General features: G+C 35.7%; 1 pseudogene; it reads right to left on the bottom strand.

Moving 5' to 3' along the window:
* Window positions 1-4,882: 4,882 nt before the first annotated feature.
* Window positions 4,883-5,829, bottom strand: LOC100920299 (annotated as a pseudogene).
* Window positions 5,830-7,782: the final 1,953 nt, after the last annotated feature.

Below are 7,782 nucleotides of genomic sequence, written 5' to 3'. Positions count from 1 at the left end.
ACAGGGAGAGATAGAGTAAAACAAAGACAGACAGACAGACAAGAATACAAAGAGACATAGAGACAGAGAAATAGAGAAAGATATATATAGAGAGAGACATAAAGAGAAAGCAGAGAAACAGAGACACATACAAAGAGATAGAGAGCTATAGATTGATATAGAGACTAAGAGAGATGCAGAGATAGAGTCACATAGAGAGATATTCAAAGCAATAGAGATAGTGACAGAAAAAAGAAAAATTGGCAAAGACCAATAGAAATATACATACACATATACACATTGATATACAACACAGAAATACACACATACATAATGCACACACAAGAACAAAAATACAAACATACATACATAAATACACACAGATTCACACAGATACACTCACATACACTGAGACTGGCAGAGACATAGAGAGACAGAGAAGCAGAGGCGAGAGATGGCCACAGATAAGAGAAGACACACGGAGACAATAAAGTCAGAAATAGACAGACAGAAGCAGGCAAAGAATTGTAAGAAAGGAAGAGTTGCAAAAAATAAGCCACTGCTTCTTGGCCCAGAGAACATACACCCTAGACACAAACATGGCTGCCATACATTGCTCTTCATATAACATCATATTTTGGAATCAGAAGACTTGGGTTTGAATTTTGCCAGCCTTACTTCAACTCTGTGTATGTCACGAGAAGATTCTTCTCTTGCCTACTATTCTGTTTTTTTTTTTTTTTAAGTGTAAAATGAAGAAATTGGGCCAGATGGTCTCTGAGGTCCTATTATCTTTTAAATGATAAATTGTTGTTTTTTTTTTTTTTTTCTCATTTGAATGTGATGTTGGAGGGTGATGCTGAAACATCTGGTCACTTTGGTCATTTAGACTTCAGATGTAGATAAATAAAGGACAGATCATTTTGGCAAAATACTAGAAATGGAATAATGGTGGCATCTAATTTATTCTACCAACTTATGAAAACCCAGGTTGAAGTGTTAAAGGAGAACTTGTTCTTTTCAGTGCTGTCTCAGGAGTGAGAAAAGGTCCATTTGTTCAAAATAATGTTAGCAAATAAAACAGATTCACTGAATTAAGTAATTAAATCAGGAAACTGTATATGTCACTGTTGGAATCCTAGTGTCAACTCAATTTGAAACGAGGTGAAAACTCAAGGGTGATGTCAGAATCCTGGTGTTAACTCAATAGAACTGATACAGTGCTTATTGGTTCACACCTTAGAGCGAATCCTTACAAGGTGGTAAGTTGCTAATACTGATGGAAACAATGCTTGTGTTCATATCTTTAGAGAGCTCATAAGTATCTAAGTACTCAATGGAGTTCACACGTTTGGGAGAGTTCAGGGTTTAGAAAGAAACACCAAATTCACACCTCCCTTAGGGCCAGAGAGCACTCTGGGAGATGACCCAGAATCCCTCTCCCTCCAGAATCCCTCCCTCCATGTTTGCGGAGTTAACCTTTGGGAGATCACATATATAGGGAGTTCTTGGAGCTTGAGTTAGTTTTCTTGTGGGAGTTACTGGAGTTAGTGACTTGAGGAGTTACTAGAAACTCTGGGAGCTTGACTTTTGCTTGGAGTCGGAGAGAGCTCTGGAACCCACAAGCCCCATCTTCGAGGCAAGAGATTCATTGCATCTTCCAACTTGGTGCTGGCTGGAGGCTGAAGAAAGCAGAGTCAGAAGCCAAGGACAAAGCTGCAAGATCTCTTGGAACCAAGCAGAGAGATAGGCCTCAACTAACTGGGCTAATTTGGAAGGAGAAAATAAACGTTTGCATTTTTATCAACTGGCTGCATTTTGGAGTAATTTTTGATTGTAACTGAAACTAAGGCTGCCTCCCAAAAACCTTCACATGTCACCCCTCCCCATCACATACATGTTTGTGGGCAAAAACACAAATATATACACATATACACAGAGAAGGCATACCCAGATCCCAGTATCTTTTCCAACTCAGCAGTTTTTGAAAAATAAGACCTTTTTGATATTATCTTGCCCTTTGCTTTCATCAATTTGATCCCAAAATTTTGTCTGTCTTGAAGCACAGTAATTGTTCCTAGCTGTGTGTTCCCAATAGTCAGGGGTTCAGAGCTTGAGGATCATGTACAGAATATCTGCCTTTTGAAGTATGAAGCTGGAAGTTGGAAGGCTGGTGTTAGGAATTAAATATCTGGTCTCAGTGTCAGAGGCAGGATGATTAGAAGATGGTAAACTGGGTGATTCTCAGGCCACCCTAGGAGGCTGCCACCCTCTGTCATCACTTCTTCTGTTTTCATGTCTTTCCCTCACAACGTATTTTCACATACTGCAGAGCTGCCTAAACCTTTCTACTGCCCTTGCTTTTCACAGTCTTTGCACATGTGTGGTGTTCCCACTACATGTTTCCCTCAAGCAATCACAGATTTCTTATATTGGAAGGATCTTGCAAAGATGACTTTCCTGCCTTATTAGTTCTTCTTGTCCTGTTCTTCACAAGAGAATCTGCTTTTTTATAATGATTCTCAGAAAAAGGGATTTCATAGACTCATTTAGTTATTTCTCTATATCTCCTTTTATGCAACTGAAATTTCAGGGAAGGAAGCATTGTATGATGGAAATTGTTGATATGAAATAATAATAAAACATATAAAAAATGGGGTTTTCTCAGACTTTGGTGACTTCCTTCATTTCTCTGATCCTCAGTTTTCTCATCTTTGCATTGGATACAAATATTGGACTTTATATATTAAAGAACTTTGGTGAAAAAAACATTTTGTAAAAGGAAAGTTATTAGTATTTAGCTGTTGGAGTCTGTTTTACCATCTAGTCCTCAATGGAAAATGGCCATGACTTTGTACAAATCTTCCCCACACTTGCTTGCCATAGAGCCTGGAGCAGTTGACTTTGAGTGAGAATGATGTGAGTATTAATTATGTCTTAGACAGCTTCTGATCATAAGAAGTCGGGCAAGCACTTTAATCTCACTTGACCTCAACTTCCTCAACTATAAGATGACAACATTGGACTTGATCTCAAAGTGTCTCTCCAACTCTAAATATGTGATCCCTGTGAGAAACAGGAAGGAAAAAGAGAAGAGATTCCGGATAGAACCCTTTGGTACGTGAATGGTTAAAAGGAAGATTGTCTAGAAGAGAACCTAGCAAAGGAAACAGAGACAGAATGGTCAGATAGGTAGGAGAAGAACCAGGGGAGAGGGAAACCCTGAAAATTGAGAAAAAAAGAAACTATTAAGAATGAGAATCAACACTGTCAAAGGCTGCAGAGAGGTCATGGTGAATGAACTCTGAAAAAAGTGACATTGGCTTTAAAATATAAGACATCATTAATAACTTTGATGAGAGCACTTTTAGCGGAATGATAAGGTTGGATGTAAGGGTTCAAATGGAGTGAGAGGAGAGCGTAGCCATTTATTGTATTTAGCCTTTTCTGGAATTTTAGCCACAAAAGACAGAGGAGATATATACTCATTGGCAAGGATGCAAGGATCCAGTGAAGGTTTTTTTTTTTTTTTTTTTTTTGGCAGCTGGATTGGGAAGACATGGGCATGTTTATAGACAATAAGAAATGAACAAGTAGAGAGAGATATTAAAAATTAATGATAGGTTAGGGATGACAGGGAGACAATCAGAGGACACAGGAAGGAATATATTTCTTGAGCAGATAGAGGGGGTTAGCCTTAATAAAGATTAAAACAACTTCATCATGTGAAATAGAGTGAAGGAGATAGAAAAGGCATTGATATGCAATGAGGTTGAGGAGAGAAAACAAAGATTCTTACCTCATTTTTTTTCCTGCAAAAAAATGAGATACAACTCTTAGCTATGAGGGAAAGAGTATAGACGGCCATGTGAAGCTTAAGGATGATGAAAAAAGTTTGAAAGAGCCATTGTGGAAAGTAGGATAGTGTGTAAGTAGACAGATGTAGTAAGCTATTCTGGTAGCACTGAGAGTCCAATTTAGGTTGTGAATCGTTAATACGTTGTTGTCCTATTCAGAATGGGTACAGGAGTGCCTTCATTTTTGTTCAGCAGAATATGTGCAGAAGTGAAGTAGGAGTGAATGATTCATGGCTGAAATCAAACAGTAAAACAAGGGAGAGAAGAGAATAGTATACACTGTGTACAATCCATATTATTATGCACTAAGAATGGATTTAGAAAGGGTGGCAAGGCCAGGCTTTTCTATTAGATATTATTCTATTCTATTAAATAAGCAAGAGAGAGGAGGTAGGTTTGTAATATAGGAAAAATGAGAAGCAGAAGTTGTATAAGTTGAAAGATAAATTCATAGCATCAAAATTCAGACAAATATGTGTATACATTATAAAAAAGGCTTTATGAAATATTTATGATGTAGCATGCATAAAACTCATAGGATAAAGAAGGTTTTATATTTTATATCAGTGGAGATATAAAGTCACATATCAAGCAATAATCCAGAATCCTAGATAATTGTATTCATTGATTCAAAGGGAAATCTCAGATTTTGCAACCACAAAATCACAAGTGACCTTTCTATATATTCAGGATAAAACTATTTTCTTTTCTCAGTAAAGAAGAAAATTTTAAATCATCTTAAAGTATTATTTTATCATTTGGTTGCTACACTCTATCAGAATATTGTGTAATGGAAAGACTGGGACATGAGTTTCATTCTTTGTCTAAACTGATCCAAAATTGATGCAGTAAATTAAAGAAATAAATGGAATGGTCAATAGATTTTCTTTGTACAGGAAAATATCTAGTTTATTTAGATGATTTTGTTGTATATCTAAAGATAGCAAGAAGGATCATTTTTGGTGTCAACTCCCAAAATGCAGGAATACTATTTGGGATATTTTCTACACATTTCTAATAGGTCATCAATGGACATAAAATCTGATTTAAAATAAATATCTATTTCTGTGTATAAGAGCCTTTCCTAAAACCTTCTTCAGGGCACATAAGACATCTTTATTTCTGAGACTATAGATGATAGGATTGAGCATGGGAGTGAGAATGGTATATAAGATGGCTAAGACCTTGTCCTGACCTGGAGTGTGATATGACTTTCGTCTCATGTAAAAATACATCGTCCATAGTACATGACAACCCCAGCCAGATGGGAGGAACAAATAAAGAAGGCTTTTCTTTGGGCATCCATAGATTTAATGTGAAGTGCAGTATAGAGAATCTGATCATAAGAGGCAAGAATGATGGGAAAGGGAATGAGGAAGAAGAATAAAGCACTCACATTCATTCTTCCTTCATAATGTGTCAATGCAGGAGAGTTAAAAATGGCTGGAACTTCAAAGAAAAAGTGGTCAATGTTCCTCTGCCACAAAAAAGAGAGGTGCAATATATAAGTTGTGTGAATTGTACAATTGATAGTTGACACAAGCCAGCATCCAGCAGGCATAAGGACACTGATCTGATGGTTCATGAGGATGGAATAATGTAGTGAGTGGCAAATGGCTACAAAGTGATCATAAGGCATGGCTGAAAGAAGAAGGCATTTAGAACCCAAAAAGATGAGGGAGAGGAAGATCTGAACCCCACAACCTGCAAATGTGATGGACTTCCTGCCAGATATGAAATTATCAGCCATCTTGGGAACAATGTTGAAGGTGTGCAAGATCTCTATGAAGGAGAGATGGCTGAGAAAGTAATACATAGGAGTATGGAGCCGGATTTTGAGGCAAATCAGAAGAATCAAGATTGTCTTCCTCATAACTGCCACCATAAAAATGATAAGAATAAGTGTTAAGAATATGAATTCATTTGGGTTTGAATTCAATAATCCTAAAAGGTTAAAATTCTTAGTAAAAGTTTTATTCTTTCCTTCCCACATCAGTATTATTATACTTTTCCCACCTAATACCCGAAAGCACAAGTTTTAGAAAAAAGATTGGATAAATATAAAGCCTAAGACTGGATTTGTAGTTAAAAATGATGACTATTCTAAAAGTCATTTCATTTATTTAGGCCAATAAGTTACAATTCAAAGAAATCAATAAAATGAGTCACTTGAATTTACTGAGTCCTTGAGATGATTAATTCACTGACTGAAGTGCTGAAAAACTCAAAGTGCCTCATCTGGATAGTTCTACCTTCATGTTCCTTTCCTAGTTGATTTCTTAACTTGATAGGTCAACATGAAGCTGATTCATTCTCTCAAGAACTGATCTTTCCTCATAGTTGAAGGGCAAGAAACATTTTCCAAAGCAATGAAGAGATCAGAAATGAATAGAAAAGTTTGAGGAGAAAGAAATCAATTTGCAAAATATGTAAATGTACCAGATTCAGGAGAAAAAGTTCCTTAGCCAACCAAAGATTGTATCATCAAAGACAGTATCATCATCATGATTTTTAGAACTTATTTTATTTTTAATTTTGGAATAAAACAAGCATTCACATAGTTAGGAAAATTAAAAAAATTATTGTACATGAAACTACAAATCAATTATATACAACTTGTTAGTTCTTTTAAATATATAGTAAAGTTATATGTATTTCTTTTTCCTTTTTTCTTCCCTCTTCCCCAGTCTATCCTATGGATGGCTACCATTAGACACAAACAGGTATATATATAGATGTAAAATTATTCTGCACATATTTCTTTTTAACAATTCTTTACTTGGATGAAGATGACATCTTCATATATCTTTGTATTTCTAATAGTCAAAATGACAGTAATTCAAAGTCTTTCTTAAAGCAATATATTATTAAAACAATCATCATATACAATGTTTTCTTGGCTCTGCTCACTCTGGTCTTCACCATTTTGCGCAAGTCTTTCTAAGATCATTGAGCTTCTTCTTATTATAGGACATTAATAGTCTATCACAATCATACAATGCAACTTGCTGAACTATTCCCCAACTGATGGGGATCCCTGCAATTTCTACTTTGTCTATATAAAGAGAACATTTATAAACATCTCATTCACATTCAAAGTTATAGCTACAATTTTTGAATTTCCTTCATCTTATTTTTACTCACTTTTCTTTCTTAGCTTCTTTTTACCCTATTCTGGTCACTTTATCTTCCTCCCTATTCTCCATCTCCCATTCATCCCAACAAGAGTCCAACTCTTTCCCTCTTCCTTACCCTCCCAAGTCCAATCCACAATCCCTCCCTCATTCTGTCCCCCTCCTTACCCAAATCCCAATTTACAAACCCCTCTAAAAGTCCCTCCTCACCTTGTCCCACCCAGTTTTTTCACTTCTCTTACAAGTTCAGAAGATTTCTACACCCTTTCAGATGTAGGTATTGATTCCTCAATCCTTCAACCCAGAAAATAAGGTTCCAACATTATTAGCCCTCTACCCCATCTGCTTCTTCTGTATCAGTTCTTCCTTTCACAATCCACTTTTATAATATAATTGCTCCCTTTTGCCTATTTCTACCCAATTTTTTTTTTAGAATCACTCCACCATATACAACTCAGATCCAACTTTTTTTTTAACTACCTTAGAAATGATTTAAGAATACTGGCAAAAATTTTCATATATAAATTGCTTTGGATGCCATAATTCTAAATAAATTCATAAACAGTGTGACTTTAATGAGTTCCCTATAATTAGTCTTTTACATTAAAGACTTTATATTTCTTCAATGTCTTGAGCTTTTCCTATGTTTCTACTTCTAATCTTTATCATTCCACTGAATCTGTTTTCTCTAAAATTATTAAAAATCATGTAGTTGCCAAAGTCAATGAATTTTTCTTTATCCTTTCTCTTTGACTTGACATTGTTAAGCACTCTCTCTTCCATGATACTCTTTTCTCTCTAAGTGTACAGTA

This window comes from Sarcophilus harrisii, chromosome 3, assembly GCF_902635505.1.
Source record: "Sarcophilus harrisii chromosome 3, mSarHar1.11, whole genome shotgun sequence".
Lineage (NCBI taxonomy): Eukaryota > Metazoa > Chordata > Mammalia > Dasyuromorphia > Dasyuridae > Sarcophilus > Sarcophilus harrisii.
This window is presented reverse-complemented; position numbering and strand designations above follow the sequence as displayed.